The sequence below is a fragment of the Diceros bicornis genome, chromosome 8 (assembly GCF_020826845.1).
Source record: "Diceros bicornis minor isolate mBicDic1 chromosome 8, mDicBic1.mat.cur, whole genome shotgun sequence".
NCBI lineage: Eukaryota > Metazoa > Chordata > Mammalia > Perissodactyla > Rhinocerotidae > Diceros > Diceros bicornis.
In genome coordinates this window covers 73,847,721-73,867,866 of record NC_080747.1, presented here as the reverse complement: position 1 = coordinate 73,867,866, position 20,146 = coordinate 73,847,721, and positions in this window count along the sequence as shown.

Sequence of the window (20,146 nt, the reverse complement as noted above, 5' to 3'; positions counted from 1 at the left end):
GGAACTTAATTGTATCATAGATCACTGATAGCTTAATTTATGAGGATTGATTTTGTTAATTCAAGCAGTTCAAAAGTCACTGTTAAAGCTTCGGTCCATTTAATTGTATCTGACTGAAGCTTTACTCATGCTATCAGAAGCCAAATGGCTGTAGAGAGGTAATGCATTTTTATTTTTTCTGCTGTTTGTCCATTTATTTCTACATGTGTCATTTACTGTGATTTACATTTCAATAAGCAGTACTAGATATAGAAGGCAGATTTCCTTTTTGCTCTCAGTTGAGCTAAAGAAAATGCAAACAGCAAACTATGTTAAAAATGTGTCACTTTTGATTTCACTGTGATAGGAGAACCAACTACCGTGGAAGGTTATTTTCCTCTCAATATGACCATCCATTTCAAACGGGAAGATTACAGATGTTACTTCTTAGGACCAAATAGCTGTGTTTGGGGCTCATCTAACAGAAGTGGTCTGCTATATTTTTCATTAATATATGCAACATTAAACACGTAGGGAAATTCCATTAATACATGTATTAAGAAATGCAGTCAGGAATACATTTAGAGTGATTTTACTTATCTATTGACTTTAACATTGGAGGATGAGTAATATATTAAATTGAATAAGAGAGAAGTGAATTTAAAAGATTTAGCCTGTGTGTGTGAGAGAGAGAGACAGATAGACAGTGACAGAGAGAAAGAAAAACAGAGAGAGACAGAGAGAGAGAGAATATGTAGGTTTTGCCCGGATAGTTTATTTAGGATTCCGTCTTGCTCGAGCTGGCTCTTATCACCGATGTATCAATGAAACAAGGTTTTTCTCCCTCTGTTTCTTCACTTTCTCCTTGAATTTTTAACCCTGATGTTTATTTGAACACCAGCAGCCAGGTTCTTATCTTTTTTCACTCCACGGAGCTATGAAAGCCAAATTTCCCTTTGAAGCCAATGATAACGATAATAAAACCTCACATTTGCTTATCATTCTGAAAATAAAAGAGCTTAAAATACTCTACAGACATGATCTTATTAACCTCGTAATAAAGTCCTTTTTGACATAGCGAATGCGAATTTCAAAAAGGTTAAAGGCCTGCTCCATGGCTGCACAGTGTATTGATGGCAGAATCAAATCAAACACCTTATTTTATCTCAACAGTGGTTTTGACATCTGAACTTCATTTTAAAAATCAGATCAGCAGGAAAGAAGAACAAAATAAGATACTGGCCCTTTATTCAGTTTTACTTAATCCTTAATAAGAAGGTCTTTTATAGTGACTTTGTAGAAAATGAAATCTGAAGATTTAGGTTTGATTATATCCTATGTATTATGTTTGTATATTTTGAATTCCAAACATCTGATCTAGAGTGTTCCATTTTTTTTTTTTTTTTTTTGTGAGGAGATCAGCCCTGAGCTAACATCTGCCAATCCTCCTCTTTTTTTTTTTTTTTTTTGCTGAGGAAGACGGCCCGGGGCTAACATCGGTGCCCATCTTCCTCCACTTTATATGGGCCGCCGCCACAGCATGGCTTACCAAGCAGTGCGTCGGTGCGCGCCCGGGATCCGAACCAGCGAACCCCGGGCCGCAGCAGCGGAGCGCGCGCACTTAACCGCTTGCGCCACCGGGCCGGCCCCAACGAGTGTTCCATTTTTAGCAAATATTATAATAACCCAGAGGCTTATTAATCTCTAGCACATTACAAACAGCCTAAGGTACACATTTTGTATTATTTCCAAAATAAATAATCTCCAAATGGTAGAGATGCTGATATCCTAAAGAGGATACAGTATTCGTACTTCTTTCCCCATGTAACCACGAGATATGTTAAGGAAGAGTAAAGGATAAATTTAATTTGGTAATTGTAGTTCCAGAAATAAATTACAAAGAAAATCAAAGCCAGAATGCCTAACACAAGCCCATCCAAATTATTGACACCAATAGGTGTGGATGTGACATATGTGCCCTGTTGCCATGGGTGTGATTGGAGACTGAGTCTGAACATATGCTTTCAGGCACGTAAATCTAAGGGTATACCACAAATAGCGGTTTTGCTTTTGGTTTTCCTTCCAAAGTGGTAAAAGAAGTTTGTTGGGTTTTCCCTTGCCTGTTTGTGCTCCCAAAAGTCTCAAGTCAAAAAAAAAAGAAAGCTTCTTACTCCGTAAAAACCACAAAATAATAGTAGATAGCAGTAGTTGAATCATTTCGAGCTCCACTACATAACTGTTTAGATCACAAATAGCTTTGAGAATTTCCCCGAGGGCCTGTTCACTCACGTACTCCATATGGCCTTGATGCAAAAGTAAACGAAGATTGTGAAGCCCTTTCTGTCCTTTCCCACTTAATCCAGCAACAGTCCAAGTCCCCTGCAGGTAGAAACGTGCAATGATTTCCCTCCCTGTCAATCCTGAGTAACAATCAGTGCGCTTTTTCTTCCAAACCTCTTTCTGTCTATTCTCTCAGTTAAGCAAAGTACTTCTCAGAATGACTTTCATCCCTTCTGCTCTCTGCTCACCTACCTTTGCCATTATGCATATTTGAATATATAACCTGCAACTTTTTTTCCTCTTGCCATACTCAAAGCTTTTCAACAAACATTTGCTGTTAAGCATTGCAAGGGGATTAGAGGTGAGTTCCTCTTCGTGGAATACACAGTCCAGCAAGGACAGCAGACACAACCTGGTTAGTGTTTTATCAGAGGAATAAAATGGTGCTAGAGGGGGCTAGCGAAGGCAACAACTCATTTTCTGGACACAAAGGTGGTGTTGGGAAAAACCCAGCAAAGCAGCCTTGAAGCATGGTAGGATGTTTCCATGTCAATCGTTTGGGGGACATTATTCTAGATAGCAAAGGCATATATATGTAAAAATGCAGAGGGTGTTTGAAGAACAGTGTGTTTAGAGTGTCCTGGGGGAAGGATAGCCCTCAACACTGACTTTATCTAATTGTTCTACTTTAGCTCATTAATCTTTTAGAATGCATTCATTTATTACAACCTCTATTTAATACCTACTAAGCATTAGACTCTGGGGAGATATGCGCATCTCAAATACCTGAACTTTATAATTCGATTTTCATCCATTCTTTATAAACCTCACAATGTTCTATTTTTATTCATTATCTTTTACAACTTAGGGAAAGTTAGCAGCTCCAATCTTTACTGCCCATTAGAGTCACCTAAAGAGCTTTTTAAAAATGATCATACCCAGAGACCTCCTTGGACCAATTAAAGCAGATATTCAGTTGATTCTCATATGAGAACCTCCGGTATAGGCTGTCCAAGGAGGTCTGGTCTTCTGTGTTGTGCATAGCCAGGACCAATGGAAAGAATTAGCGGTACAGACCCTTACTCTGCCCCAGGGCCATAAGTACGGAACAGAATAACCTCCGTCAACCTCTTAGAGCCCTAGTTGCTTCCATCTTTCCTGGGTAAGATTCTTGGGATATCTTTCACTGGGTCCACATGGACTTCACGACAAAGTTAAAATTCTTAATGTAGCATGCAAAACTCTTTGTTAAATTCTTACTAGATGCATATTCAGCCTCATCTGCTACCATGCACACACACACACATACATCTTTCTGTCCAATGGTGTAGACATACTTGCCATTCTCAGAATGTGTTAGGATCCCTTACAAGTTCCAGCTTTGAACTTGTGCTTCCTTCTTATCTTGGTCTTCGACCCTCATTTCACTTCACATTTGTGCGTGACTAACTGCTTCTCCTAGGCTCTATAAGCAAGTGTTCCTTGATTGTGCCCCATTCCTCAGGATGAATTAGGTCTTTCCTACTCTCTACTCTCTGTGCGTAGGTCTATTACAGTACTTTTCTCACTATATTGTAATTGCTAACTTTTCATTGGTCTCCTGACTAGAAGGTGAACTCCTGCTGAGTAGGCAGGAGGTTCTGTTTACTTCTGAAATCCATTGTACGCAAGGCTTGGCATGTAACGGTGGCTCCAATGTGTATTGAAAAAAAGAATTATATGGCTTCATTGAGTCATGTTACTATTCCAAAAATTAATAATATTTCCAAATCCCTGCATGGTCACCAAATAACTTTTAAACTCTTGGCACATTTAAGGGCCAGATTTGTGTATAAAACTCCTCAATTTTGGAATACATCATTTGAAAATTAACATATTTTAAAAAACTAAAAATGGACTCAGGAAATGCTAAATAGTATAGTGATTTCTTCTTTATGTTAATAGCAATTAACCTAACAACTTTTCTTTATTTGGAAGGAAATTGCATGCTGAGAAGTAAAAATCTTTTCTTTGCACTTAATTCACTTTTGTATTTCAGGCTTAAGGTAAAGGGAAATGAGAAAAAGACATTTATTTAAAATTGGATAAGCAATCTGCAGATCAGTGAGAAAGAACCTAACAAATCCTTTGAAAATCCATTTCCTCAGGTTTTCCCCCACTGAAAGGGTAAAAGAGCGTTGAAATTGCATAAATAATACCAATTAATATTTAATGAGCGATTGACCAAATGCCAGATGTGAACCTACCGTGACCAAAACCAAGGAAATATCTTTCAACGGTTTTCACAGCCAATGTCTTTTGGGAATTATTTTTCAAATGGGTTGTTAAAATAGTCCTAGTTTTCATAATCAGGCATTTATCCTCTGCTTCTATATTTAGGTGAGAAGTAAGAATCTTTGGATCTGTAATCAATGAACCAAAAATCGTGTCTCATGGGAGGACAACACTGTGTACTTCAAAACGACTGGAAGCACAACGATAATTCAAATCCCACTATGCCATTTTGACTGCTGTAGAGAAATATTCCGGTAGTGTATTGAAACTTTTCTTTTTGGATCATTTCCTTTCTTGCTATTTTATCTCCATCAATTGCTACTTGCTCTCCTATTACCAGACTGTTACTTCCAAGATGTTACAACTAAAATTTTCATTCTTAAGTGTTGAAACTCTTGGTTATTCCCCATTACACTTTTCCTATCCTGAATTCTTTTTTTTAGGTCTCTCCACACTCGTATTTTCTCCGTGACTCTCAAACATCTTTATCTTACTTATTACATATTCTTACTAACAAGGGACTGTTGCAGGTTGGGTTGGCTGGGAAGTAAACTCTGAGATAAAAATTCCACTCAGGAAGTTTACTAGACAGTGGTCTCTGAAACAACAACTATGGAAAGGAAAGGTGGAAAGCAGGAATGAGCAGAGGAAGAGAGTGAGCTACAACATAGCCACAATGAAGACTTCAGCTCCGTCAGCTGGTCCCATAGGGAGCACTGAGGCTGAGATGCCCTGTCAAATTTCCTAAGTTTAAGTGAGTGGTCAAGGCCTTTATATCTCCACATAGACCAGTCATTAGCTCTGGGCTGCCCCTAGAATGGGAGCATGACCCTGCTCAGGGAGACTCTATTCACCTGAGCCAGTTCCGGGTCTCACAGAGACATTACCATCAGCTAGGGAAGAAATCCTTTCGTCTTGAAGGGGGATCTTGGTGGTATACCATAGTGCCCACTACCAGACCAAACTCGTTCACCTGTGCCTTTTAGCAAAGAAGAGTAAATCAATACTTCCTAAGGGAATTTAATGACTTTTGCTGACTAAGGGCTTTAGATAATACTGTGATGTACGACATGAAAGGTCTCCTTTAGAAAGCAAACAATTTGAAGGACTGAATTAGAAAAAAATTGCAGAGAAAATGGGGTGAAAATGAGAAGGACTGAGTCAGGTAGTTTAGGTATGGGCATTCCATGGAATAAAGTGCCAATGAGAAACAAGGCATGGTGGCCAAAAGAATTTTAAAGAACATGGTTGTCAATGTCTGATTGGAAGTTGTTGGTGTTGCTTCAATGTAAACTTCCTCAACTCCACCACTCCCACCAAAGTCTTTAAAGAAATTTAGTTCATGCATGTGCCCTGCATGAGTGATATAATTTTGGTGGAGATTAAGGCATAAGCTTGAGATTCATGAATGGGTTGACGTAGCATGTGGGCAAATAGAAACTCAGAACCAGAATTGACCATTTGAATATAAACCCTTGAGAATTTTCTTAAATCCTGGCAAATATTCTTATGTAAATCTTTCATAAATCTTAGCAAGTTATACACAGGGTATAGAATGTGATTCAAGTTTATCTTAATAGATTTCAAGAGGCGATAAAACTCCAGGGGATACGTGGGTTATATTTGTGTAAACATATATAGTAGTTTTAAAATAGTTAATCAACGAAATATTGATAATTCAGAATTTAGCAAAGGGACAGCTTTTTGAACTCATCTGCCTCTGAGATTGCAAAGACACACTAAATATGTTAGTACAGGATATTTTTATTAATAGTATGCTCAAGCCACAGTCAGCCTAGAAGCTTTTCTTTTCCCACATGAGTTAGGAGTACCGGTGAAACCCTTATGCAGCTGCAGTAGAAGGCATTTTGTAGGAGAAATGTATACACAGGACTTGTCAATTGCGTGTACACACCTGATAGACCCTTACTGCCAGAATTCCGTTTCTTGCATGGGTTTTTGTGTCAACAATTTGTTAAAGGACTAGGGCAATGAAAATTGGATTAGTAAAATCTGTTTGAGAAAGAAAATCATTGCAGTTTTGAAATTGAACCTAGAACAATTGGAGGGAGAAGAAAAGCAAACAAAAAATCTGCCATTTATCAAGTACCTACTCTGCATCAGGTCCTGAGTAAGGTATCTCAAATCCTCACAGGACTCTGAACGGTAGATCGTCCCATTTCACACTGAGGAACCCAAGGGTTAGAGGGGTTATGTCACTTGTCCAAGGCCACAGAACCAAGATTCAAACCCAGGCTGGTCAGGCTAAAGGTCTATGTCTTCTCAATTGCTGAGAAGTTTTGAAACTTTCCCATCAATTTTAATAAAAGGAAATGATCAGTCTCACATATTTCATCAAAATCCTAGGTAGAATATAAATTATCATAAAATGAAGAAACAGAAAATAAAAGAACAAAAGGATCTTTATAGAACTGCTTTTCATTTAGGCTAAGTCTCTTCAGTGGCTAAGTAAGAAGGTGTTGGTGATTAGCAAGAACTTCACTGTAATTATACCTGCATATTATTTAAATTTGTTATAAAACACTTAGTCTCTTTAATAAACTATAACCTGTTCGTTCCATAGTGTTTCATCAATGATTTTCAACATTATTTTGGTGCCTTAAGAGAGATATCTAAACTCATGGGCCAAACTCATATTTCTAATCACAAAACTGTTATAGTGTGGGCTGACCAGGCAAGCAGTATCCTTCCCCTAATGATGTCTGAATCAGATCTGCCTATGCTTAGTTCTCCTATATCTTAAATTTACAGATGTCAGAAATACCTTATTTTGAAGATATCTATTAATCAAACTTACTTCGTGTGAATAGCTAATTACACTACATCTCTATAACTGCTAGATAAATTTGTTGTGACACCATTCTGGACAGCTTTTATTTAAACTGATTCATAAAGAATGAATCCATATAGTATGTAAATACAAGGTTACATTTAAATTCTAAAGAGCTAATGGTGAAATTTCTAGAATTAGAAGATATACTCTTTTAAATTTTTATAACATTCTTTTTCCAACAAGGCGTTTTTAATAGTTATTTTGTGCTCCTCACGTAAACTTTTAATTCTTATGCATTAATTATGCACCCCCACTTTGGTATACCTCTCCAATATTTTTCCATCCTCTCTTCAAAGAACTACTCAGTCATTTTTTTCTGTGTCCATGGACTTTGTGACTTTATCTTGCTCTGTTCTACAACTCATAAAATTTAGATGAACAAGTATAATACTAGAATAGTTTTCTACCACAAAGTCAGCTCTAGCGTCTTCACCGAAAGAAGATATTACCACACAGTTTAGAGAGGGCACATATTTACCAATCAAATCAGGGCTGTGCCCTGTAGGTTCTAGCTTCACAAAAGCTTGAATCTCCAATTACCCAGAGTCTGGTCTCAAATATGCTTTTCTTCTGGGCAGGTTTTCAGTAACAGATCCCGTGCTCACAAGACTCTCCCTTGGGCCGAAGCAAGCACAAAGCTGTCTTTGTCTTCCTCTTGAACGGGATTCAAGGCAACAGCCCTGGTTTCTTTGCTTATGGGTACTCCAGGCTGTTCAGCGTGACAGGAGGAAGCAGAGTGTGTCTGCGGTCCTCCCACCTGCTACACCACCCAGAGTCAAGTGGAAGCAAACCTTTGGGTGCCCACATCACGCTTCTGAAGTCCAGCCTACAACTCTTAACAGGAGTCTTTAAGGAAACAATCTTTCGTCTGGTTATATTTGCATGATTTACCTGGTGTTGTTTCCTGGTAAGTACATCTTATAGTAAAGGCACATTATTCTGTCTCAGAGAAAAGACACATTTAGGATCTATCAATAAATGCTAATTAACATGTTTCCACAGGTTAGAAGAAAAAAAAATGCTTTTTTTATGTTTTATATATGTAAATGTCTTATGTAGCATGCCTTTCTTTCTTACAGAACCAACAACTATCGATTGAGTTCCTACAAGTGCACATAAATGGATGATGACGGGAGTGAAACCCCCAGCTTCATACAGGGAAGGCACGTGTTCTATCAATGAATGAGAGCCTTTAGCAATTATTGCTTTGTTTGTGTGCAACTTGCATTTCCTTGCTTATTTCTGCCACATTGGGCTTTACGTCCTCTATCCTTCCAACTTATTTGGCAAAAATTCCAAATGCTATGTGTTTTCCCCTTTGTCATTTTCTGAATTTCTGTTTGTCGTGTATTTAATTCACATTGCTCATGATGCTGTGCTGTCTTTTTAATTTCTAAGACCAAATTTTTAATTCTAAGACCAAACTCTTTATAATCTGTTTCTCTCCCATGTTCATGTTTTTATAATCTTTCAGCACTTACTTCTAATTTTTAAAGGTTTTATCCTGTGCTTAGTCACTTTCATCTTTTATTTCCCTCATTTTTCATTCTTGCTTTTGGGTTTACATTCCTAGACTGTGATCCTGCTGGGCAACCGCCTGTTACAAAACAGCAGAGGAATCTCCCGGGAACAGCCTGTCAAAATTGTCTACTTGGCGATCGGTTACAGTGCTTGGCAGGTGGCGTGTGACTGATCACTGCTTGAGCAGAAATGTATTAAACTGATACGTGGCCACATTAGAGTCACCCAAACAACTGATTCTAGATGATAAAGCCATGAAGCAGAAAAAGGAAATTATATGCACAAAAAGCAAAATTACAAGTGAAATCACATAAAATAATGGTAAAATGTCAAAAGATGGGCCAAAATATCCATGTTTCTATTGTTCGCAGGCTTACATTTTCTTGTGCCATGAAACAATTTTGTGCACATATGGGAAACAGCATATTTTATGGATATACCTGTTTAAACTGTGATTTTTCAACATATTTTCTAATTCACATCTTTATGTTTCTGTTCCTTGTTCTCTCCCAATGTTCACTATAACTGACCTAGATACTCTACACCAAAAGTATTTAGTAGAAAAGAAAACATATGGCATTATGGGAGTGGAGTGGGAAGTAATAAAAATTACTAGGAATGTTACCTGGGCTCCTAATGAATCCTGGCGTTCCATTTAAAGAAAGCAGGTCCCCACAGTATAATGATATGGTGTTCTACATTTGGGCCTTAATAATGCCAGAAGCTATACTATATACATTGTATGAAGAGGAGTAAGAAATTCAGTTTGGGTAAAATAGAAAAGCAACTGCATGAAAAAAGAAATCCTTTTTTGAATAACTTATTTCCCCATAAAACCAATAATTATATTTAATCACAGAAAAGTTTGATTAAAAGACAGCCAAATGCAAAATAACAGGTATTGGTGAGGATGTGGAGAAACTGGAACCCTCGTACTTTGCTGGGGGGAATGTAAAATGGTGCAGCCACTGTGACAAACAGTTTGGCAGTTACTCAAAAAATTAAAAATAGAATTACCATATGAACCAGCAATTCCATTTTAGTTATATATCATGGAAAATTGAAAATGGGTACTCAAGAAAATACTTTTACATGAATATTCAGAGCAGTACTATTTACAATAGCCAAAGGTGGAAATAGTTCAAATGGCTATCAACAGATGAACGGATAAACACAATGTTGTATACACATAAAATGGAATATTTTTAGTAATAAAAGGAATGAAGTACTTATACATGCTACAACATGGATGAACCTCAAAAACATTAATGCTAAGTGAAATAAGTCACTTGCAAAAAGTCAGGTGTTGCATGATTCCATTTATATGAAAGATCCGGAATAGATAAATCCATGGAGTCAGAAAGCAAATCAGTGGTTGCCAGGTGCTGAGGAGAGAGGAAAATGGGGAGTGACTGCTTAATGGGTACGGGGTTTTCTGTTTGGATGATGAAAATGTTTTGGAATTGGATACAGATAAGAGTTACAAAATATTGTGAATGTACTATACCCTACTGAATTGTTCACTTTAAAACGGTTAATTTTATGTTATGTGAATTTCACCTTAATAAAAAAAAGAGAGAACCAAGTAGGTCTTTTTCCTGAGAACTAAGAGAAAGGAAAAATTTTCCTGACAATGAATGGAAATATATATTTTCACAAAATTTTAATAATCATCTTATATTTGAATAGATAGGTGAAATTATAGTTTTACATTTTTTCCTGAAATTTATTCATTATTTGTTAATTAACAAATATTCAGAGTGCTTAGTATGTTTTGGTCAATTTTAATATCAGACCACTTCCTCTGGGGAAATTTTTAAAGAAATGTTTTATTAGTTTCATGAATAAAAAGAAATAGTCACATGTCTATTTAAAATCTATTTTCATGTAGACATAGATTTTAAGGGGAACTGTCAAAGAATAATTCCCCTTAAAGACAAATAAAGTTGAAACTGGAATGCAGCCCAACATATCTGTCTTCTTTTCTCCCTTTCTTTTTTTTTATTTCCTTTTCATTTTAAAATGACTAAATTAGATATATGAGAATATTTTTTAAATGACAGCTACAGAAACTTAAAATATTATATTATTGATATGTTGTATAGTATATTTGAACATAGCTGTGTGGTCTATTTTAAAGATGTTCCACTTTTTCTATGCTTAAAAGACCAATGGTTTTCTAATTTATTTTAGAGCAGAATCCTGTTTTTAAATTTAATCTCATCTAGAAGCACAATATATAAAATAGATAAAGGTGGAGCTGGTCTATTTGAAGCTGCCTCTACTTTGCCCTCCTGCAAGTGGCCTCTGACCTTGGAACACAGTTTGAAAACTGCTACTTCAACCAGTTCAATATATTTAATGACATTTCTTGTTCCCCAATTTCTATATAATTTGTTGGGCCTGTTACTACAAGAAAGGAACAAATTCCTCATTTTCACTGATACATGGACTCAGGGATTCCTCCAGAATGCATTTAGTAAATTACTTATAGTGAAGTAAATTGTACTTTAGTGGCCTGAAAGAGATCATGAAACGCAGAAGAAAAACAATCTATGTCTCATTCAATTCCTTCAGTTAGGTTCTGAGCATTCTGTACAGTTTGGGTCTTTTAAATTTTTCTTTTTTAATTTTTCTCCCATCAGGATGGGTCTGGGACCACATTCTTGGTCCCTCTCTCTATTAAGCCTCACAAATCATCTGCTAGCTATATCTTCATCTAAGCACATATAACTTCAAAACTCATTCTTGGGAAGTGACCAAATAAAACATAGTTAATTACAGAGGAAAAGGCAGGGAAGACATTCACTGATCTAATTATAGCCACCAAGAGAAATTCATCCTACCAAGATGCATCTCCATAGGGGCTGGAGAAAGATAAAAATTGAGTTTATTGTAACTGCTGGCATGATAATGTATTAAGGTGTCCTACCAAGACAACTATGTACTTATTAGGAATTCAGAAGTTGTCCAATGTTTATTCCTATGGAGTCCCAAGACATCTATCTTCTGTAAGCATCAGAGATTGCTACTCTTTCCAAAACTTAGCAGAGGCCAGGATATTACAAATGATATTACTTGCAGCCCCCCTGTTCTATGGTTTAGCTATAAATCTAATTATTCAGTATAGACTATGTAATTTTGGAGAGGTCTAAGTCCTTCTGCCTTCCCACTCTCTTCCCCTCACTACCAACAGCAGCACACTGCTTCAACTAACAATTCTGGAAAGCTTATATCCACATCATCCTTCATGTTGCACATCCTTCTCTTCTGCTGCCCAGTTGCTTTCTTGCCAATATTCTTTTTTTCTTGGGGGGGGGGGAATATCAGCACTGAGCTAACATCTGCTAATCCTCCTCTTTTTTTTGCTGAGGAAGACTGGCCCTGACCTAACATTCGTGCTCATCTTCCTCCACTTTCTATGGGATGCTGCCACAGCATGGCTTGACAAGTGGTGCGTCAGTGCGCACCTGGGATCTGAACTCTGGGCTGCCGTAGCGGAGCGTGTGCACTTAACTGCTATGCCACCTGGCCGGCTCCTTCTTCCCAATAATCTTAATAGCCTTATCTTATTTTTTTGTTGCATCCATTTGGCAAAATGACAACCCTAGATAACTCTACCTTTTTTTCCTGTACAGGAGATACTGAATTCTCACAGGTGCGTATATTGGTACTATAGCAAATTCATGGTGTCCAATCTTGACAGAACAGACTCCCATTGCTGACTGTCAGGCATTCTATGAATCATTCTCTAAATATTTATTAAGTCTCTATTATGTGCCAGGAGCTATTCTATGCTCTGGTGATGCAGCTGTAAAGAAAACAGAGAGATGTTCCTTCCCTTCTGAGACTTAACATTCCAATTGAGGAGACAGAATATAAAGAAGTGAACCAATAAAAGGGTTATTTCCGTTACTGCTGAGTGCAGTAAATGAAGTCACCAGGATGATACGACAGAGATATATGGAGAGTGCCACTTTTGGTCATGATCGGCGAAGGCCTTCCTCTTAGAAGAGGTGACATTTGAGTTGAGCTAGCAAAGCAAAGAACACAAGGAAGTCTTCTTTAGAGCAAATAACTAGATTTTCGATGGAACAGGAACTTTCAAGATAGGGAAATGAGGCCAATTAACTCAGAGTAGAGTGTACAGCAGTAAGAGTAGAGTGAGCAGGACTGATCATATAGGGCTTGGAATCCATGAAAAAAATATTATTCTGAGCACAACGGAAAGCCCTTTAAAGGTTTTTAAGTAGATTTTTCACTGTCAGAGAAAGAGGTCACAAGTGAGCAAAAGGGGGATGCTGGAAGGAACCCTGCGGTGCTGGATTAGATTGGTACCATAGGAACTAATTTAAAAATATATCTCCAAATAGATATATATAGAAATATACATAAGTGTGTGTGTGTGAGTAAGGGTTTAGTGTACATACATATATTTTCTAGCTCCAAACACTGAGATGGTCTAGAAGCTGTGACTAGCATATTATCAACAAGCACATCTTGGTTTCTCAATGCCTTCTTTGGTAAAAGGAACCAGAACTCCTTGGAGAAGCTGTGATTTCAGGGCTGTGGCAGGAAAAATACAAGAGAAACCTACAACGTCTTGTGATGTCAGAATGTACAGACGTGCTAAAAGAAGACAAAAACAAAAAATGAGGGTCAGGTTGATAGGACAAAAGATGCAGGCTGAAAGAGCTCCCAACGGCCATATCCGGAACTGTTTGAGCAGCAACATCAACACTATAGTACTGGATTATAATCTGCAAGGATCAGGAGTCTATTTACCAGTACTGCTGCAATCTGGTTTTGAAACTTTTTAAGCTTGCCATGTGTTCAAAGCTGCTTTTCTCCCTTGGAATGCTTCTGTGGGTATTTGCATGACGCATGTTTTATTTACACAGGTGATATATATCTGGCTGAGCTGTTATTGCATCTCCTCCCACCTCTAGCCTTTTACTTCTATGGTCTTTTGCCCTGGTTGGCCATCCTCTTGGGAAGATCCCTTCAAGATGACTCTGCCTCAGGGAAAACATTTATCCTAAGCTCCCCCCAAATCCCACATGCCTGCAGATGGAGTTTTTTTTTTGTTTTTCCACTAGAGCCACTTCTGCTTACTCTGAGGTCAGAGAAGCTAGCCATCCATAATATCTCACTTATAAGCTCTTCCAGGTGTGAATGGCACTGTCTTAGTACCTCCCCCAAACTCTGGGCCATATAAGTCAAGGTCTCTGAGCAGTCCTCCTGACTCCCCACTCATAGGCTCCTGGTAAAAGGCCAATAACCCGATCCTCTCTTCCCCTGGGAGAGAAGGGGGCGGGAGAAGAAAATGCTACAGTACTTCATCATCTTTTCTCAGAGAAACTCTTTCTTTCCTGTTCATTCACCTTCAAACCTTTAGAACTCAAAAGGGGGATGGCTTGGGAAGGTATTGGACTACGTGTACAAAACTGATTTTTAATCACCTGCTTACCAGTGCTGCAGAGATGTCTAGCACATCGCTACGAAATGTGAAAATACTTGCAACCTATTTGTTAGTTCTCAAACTAGCAATAAGTTCTCGAACTTTTGGGCCCTCAGCTAAATCTGAGACCCAAAGAGGCCCAAATTCTTACTTAGGAATAAGAATAAACTTGCCTACGAAGCACTCTTTCCCACTCTCCACAACAGACCTGCACAACTTTTCAAAAATTCTTGTGGCCCTCAGTAGAAGACCTCACCTTATTACAAAAATAAACTCCACTAGAAATTACCCAATTTTGTCATCTCAGGTATAAATATACCTGCTCCTACTTTCATCCCTTCCTTATTTTCATTGAGTGCTCAAATTAATAGATACAAATAAATTCTCATCTAGACACACAGTGAAAATTCAAAACACTGTGGACAAGAGTAAACTTAAGCTTCCAGAGAGGAAAACAAAAATAAAGGAGGGGCCTAACAAAAGATGAAAGAGCTAAATGATTTTGAGTTTCTCCGCAGTCATATTGGAAGCCCACAAGGTTTTGGATAATAGGCTAACATTACTGAAGGATAATTATTTTAAATTGAGAATTGGTAATCAATCTACACTCAATCAAGGATGAGGATAGGATAAAGATATTTTGGACATGTAGGTAGCAAAGAATTATGTCCCTTGTACTTTTTCTAAGAAAGCTAGAGAAGGTGACCCATTAAAACAAAGGACTAAAACCAGAAAGAGGAAAACATGAAATAGATTCAGCTTGGAAAGACAAGAAGGGAATTCCCGTTATGAGAGTGGAAAGAATCCCTGGACGACAGCTGTGCATCAGGCCGAGAGGGAATGAAACTAGATTGGAGTCAAAAGTGAAATTGATAGAATGACTCAGGGATCTGATTATTCAGGAGAAAACTTAGACAATTGGGAAAGGGTTTGGGATTGAATTAGTGATGAGTATAGAGAAAACTAAGCAAGCAAACAAACAAAAAGAATATGATCATTAACTCCAGAGAAAATTCATCTGTGACTAGTATTTGTATAATCATCATCAAGTAAACGTAGAATACTAATCTAGTCAAACAAGTGCTGTAGCTGTATTGTGAGATTTGGTGGTGGGATGGTTGTGTGTCTGTGGGCTTAGGAGAAGACAGAAACTCATCTTCCACAGTACCAAGTGAGCAAATGATTCCTAAAACTGAAATATCAAGAAGTAGGAATACAAACATGTTCTTGACAACCATGGACCACAGTAATCACTTAAAAGTGATGAACATCATTGCCTACTGAAAAGGAGAAATGTGGGAGAAGGGCTAGGGGGTTGCTTTTTCATTGTTACCAAGCGTATGCATTTATTTTTCTTTTTAAAATGTCTGTACGTGTAAAACTTTAATAAAAATAAAAAGCAAAACATAATTAAAACAAAGCATTTACAAAGACTAATGAGTTCTCATCCCTCATAGGACTTACAGTCTAGTAAGGGAAACAGGTAATAATAAGCACATAAGTAAAATAATGGAACAAATTCTGAAAAGTGCTGTGAAGAAAACAAACAAGGGTGCCCTGATAGAGAATAACTGGGGAGACTTCTTTTTTTTTGCATTGTGTAGTCAGGGACGATTTCTCTAAAAAGATGAAAGGTAAGTTGAAACCAGAATAAAAATCCATACATGGGAATAGCTGGGGGTAGCATTGGAGGAATGTTCCACGCAGAAAGAAATGTCAATTAAAGACCTTGAAGCAGGAAAAAACTAGATATTTTAGAGAAATTGAGGAAAGTCCTGTGTGCTTATAGTGGCTATGATGGAGAGTTTAAGATGAGTTTGAAGAACAGGAAGGGGCTACATTAGGCAGGGGTTTTATTTATTAAAATTTATTTATTTATTGAGAAATTAGAATGTTTAAGCAGGCATGTCAACTGATCTAAAGATGACCGTGGCTGCCACGTGGAGAACGGGTTTGACACAGGCAAGATTAGAAGTAGAAGGTAGTTCAGGCTAGAGACAATGGTAGCCATGGAAATGGAGACAAATGAGTTAATAGAAAATATATTTGAGTCACAATGTACAAAACTGGATGATGGATCTAACATGGTGGCAGAAGGAAACAGAAGTATTAAAGATAACTCTCAGATTTATGGTTGTAGCAACTTGGTAGATGGTGGCAACATTTACTAAGACAGAGAATGCTGGAGAAAGAACAGATGGGAAAGGGACTGTGCAAGTAGAAAAGTAGAGTCCTTTCTGCACAATTCAAACTTCAGATGTCATTAGGTACTCAAGAGGAGCTATGAATCTTGCAATCGGATTTATGAATGTGAAGTTCAGCTATAGATGTCAGGGAACCATCAGAAGTCAGAAGGCATTTAAAGCCATGGGAATGGATAACATCATCTACGCTGAGTGTGTAAAGATAGAAAAGAAGAGGAGTCAAGTTTGGGCTCTGAATAATTCTAAAAATTAGAGGTCAGATGTAAAAGAGGATCAGAGGCAGAGACTGGGAAACTGCAGACAGTGAAATAGGAAGACTGTCAGGAGAACATGGTGATGTGGAAGTCAAAAGAGGAAATTGTTTCATGATGAAAATTCTGTTTCATCAGAAAGGGAACCAATTATGTCCAGTGCTGCTGGGAGGGACGTTAAGAAAAGAACAGAAATATGTCCTTTGTATTTGGCCATATGGAGGATATTAGTGACATTGAGAAAAATAGTTTTACCGGAATGGCGGAGGCAACAGCCAGAGCTGAGCAGATTGATGAGTGAGAGGGAGGTGAAGAATTAAAGTCAACAATGGAAAACAGAGAGAGAGTGAGTTCCTAAGAAATATTCATTGAATGAATTGAATATTCAAACAACCAACTGGTCCCTCAGTAAATGGGAAGTGTTGAGCAGGGCACCGGCTGAGCTGTGGGGTAGGAAAGGACAAAGGCCAGGAAGGGCCCATATCCTAGGGAACTGTAGTGTAAGTGTCCTCAGTTAGACATTAGGTCAGTTGCAGACTAGTAACAAATGACTAGTTTTATTTTTCAAGTAAAAAGCATTCACATAAAGTAAAATAACCAGAGCCAATCTCTCCACCAATCAAAGTCACGGAAGTCAATAAGCTCAGAGCTCTTAATATCTAGTTGTACTTTATAATTTTAGTTAGTAAAAGCAAATTATTCTGAATGTCTGTGGACTTTCACATCATCAATTTGTTTTTGTTACCCATAGAATTTTAAAGCTGGAAGGATCCTGTATTAACTTCTTATGGCTGCTGTAACACATTATCAAAAATTTAGTGGCTTTAAACAGCAGAAATTTATTCTCTCACAGTTCTGGAGGTCAGAAGTCTGAAATCAGTATCACTGGGCCAAAATCAAGATGTCAGCAGTGCCATGCTCCCTCCAGAGGCTCTAGAGAAGGATCTATTCCTTGGCTCTTCTAGCATCTTGTGAGCCTGGCATTCCTTGGCTTGTGGCTGCATCACTCCATGATCATATTGCCTTTTCCTCATCTGTATCAAATATCCCTCTGTTTCCTTCTTATAATGACATCGTGGCTGCACTTAGGGCCCACCAGATAATCCAGGATAATCTCCCCATCTCAGGATTCCCTACCTTAATCACATCTGCCATATTACATACAAAAGGTAACCTTCATAGGTCCCAGGGGTTATGTTTGGGAGAGGAAGATATTATTTGGCCTACCACAAGTCCTCAAAGATCACTTAATGTAAGTCTTACTTTTGATGAGGAAAAAGATGCAGAGTTGAAGTGACCTACTCAGGCACATACCTAGTAACAGACAGGGCTGCAGCCAGATGCCAGCCTCCTTGCTGCAGAAACCTCACATTAAATTAGAAGCAAGCCCATGCTTTCACTGTTTTCTGAAACTAGTTTTGTATAGGCAAACTAGAGATGCATAACCACAGAGACTGAGAATCAAAAATTCAAAAAGAAATCATAAATTGTGTGGTTTTGTTACCAAACCAAAGTGGGTTTGCTTCTTGGTGAGTTGAAATCAAAGCCTTCACCGGAAGTAGTTGTCACACAAAGTAAAATTAATTTGCAGCAAATAGACCACAGGGAATCACTGCCAAAGCCGTGGCTCCCGAGCAAGGGAAAATAGGTGCCTTGTATTTCGGATGGGGAATGAATATTCAAAAGGAAAGTTTTGTCATCACATGTAGAGATGGGCATAAGCTCAGGCAGGTGCAGTTTGAAAACATGCTTTCACATACATCGCATGGTGTGCTAAGAAGGCTTAAGCTCCTCCTGGGCTAGAAATCTTAACGTTAAAATGAAGCAAAGGTAACTCTAGGACACTTCTCGGCCGTCTTTGCTGGTCACTCTTGCAGTGGAGTTTGGACTGGTTCAGGGTGGTTGGTGATTGCATCTCTTAACATAACTAAAAAACAACTTTTGAGAAACAGTTAAGTGCTTCCTAAACCTCCTTTGAGTTACTCAGGGCAGTTAGTCAGTGATGGTTTTATTTCAATGATAACCCTAAAAATTATTTTTAACAGTTAGATGAAATTTCTAATTTATAGTGCTAATTCATAATTTAAAATGTTTTATTAGATTAAAAGTTTAGTGTCCTCGATTAGTGTTTCTCAATTGGGATTTGTGGACAATTTTCCTGATGGTTTGGGAAAATTTTCTTTTTTTAAAGAAACAATGTTTGGAAACGGTGGTGTAGATCAGCGTTTCAGTGCGTTAGTCATTCAGGTGATTACACATTATTTCCTCTCAATCACCTGGAGAGACAGAATTAAACATTGTGTGGCCAAGATCTTCCTTGTGGAGGGAGCAGGGAAGGCTAGCAGGGTTTTCATGCTCCCTAAGCCATTTTTAAACCAGATCAGCACGCTCTTTTCCATTTTATTTGTTTATACTCCACACATAAGTTTTCCTAGCCAAAGAGAGAAAAAAAGTTAAAAACACTGCCTTAAACGATTAAATCATACCACAGAGAGTGTTGGTATGGAAATATTGCTCTTGTCAGTCATCATTGCAAACTTTTCCAAGTGTCACATCAATCCTATTAGGTGAAAAACCATAAAATATGTGAAAAAAACATTCAAATTCAAGTTTATTATTCCACAGTCACTCAAAGCTGTCACAGGAAGGGATGAAGAGATAACATTGGAGTATCTTGAAAATAATTGGGTCAGCCCTAATGCTGTTTGGAACTCTCATATGTGAATATCTATTGAGGAAACTTTTCCCTGTATTAACGTGTTCAGCCCCATCAAACCTTGTCTGAAAGATGAACTTTGACAAATACCATGTTCTGATCCTGGTTTCATGATTTTATTCTCAGGAAAATTCTTAATTTCATTCCTCTACATCCTTACCAGTATGTTCTTGTTATATTCAATCATTTTATTTTTAGCAGTTCGGTGGTTTGTACACTTATTCCATTGTGCTTCTATTTTGGATTTCCTGGTATTGCGCAGCTTTTAAAATGTTCATTGTCCATTTGAATATCCTCTTTTGTCAAACTCCTGTAGAAGACTTATGCCCATTCGTCTTTTAACCTATATTTTCCTTATTGATTTGTAAGAGTTCTCTGTATGTTCCAAATATAAATCCTTTGTTGGTTATATGTATTGAGACTATCTCTTCCATTTTGTAGGTTGCCTTTTCACTTTCTTAATATTATTTTTGTACATTAATTTTAATATCAAATAAAATATCTAATTTTTTCTGTTCTGGTAGGGCTTATGCAACCATTTTTAATGCTTGATGTTAATCACATGATCAACCAGCTGTATGAATTTAAATAACTGTTTTGAAACAC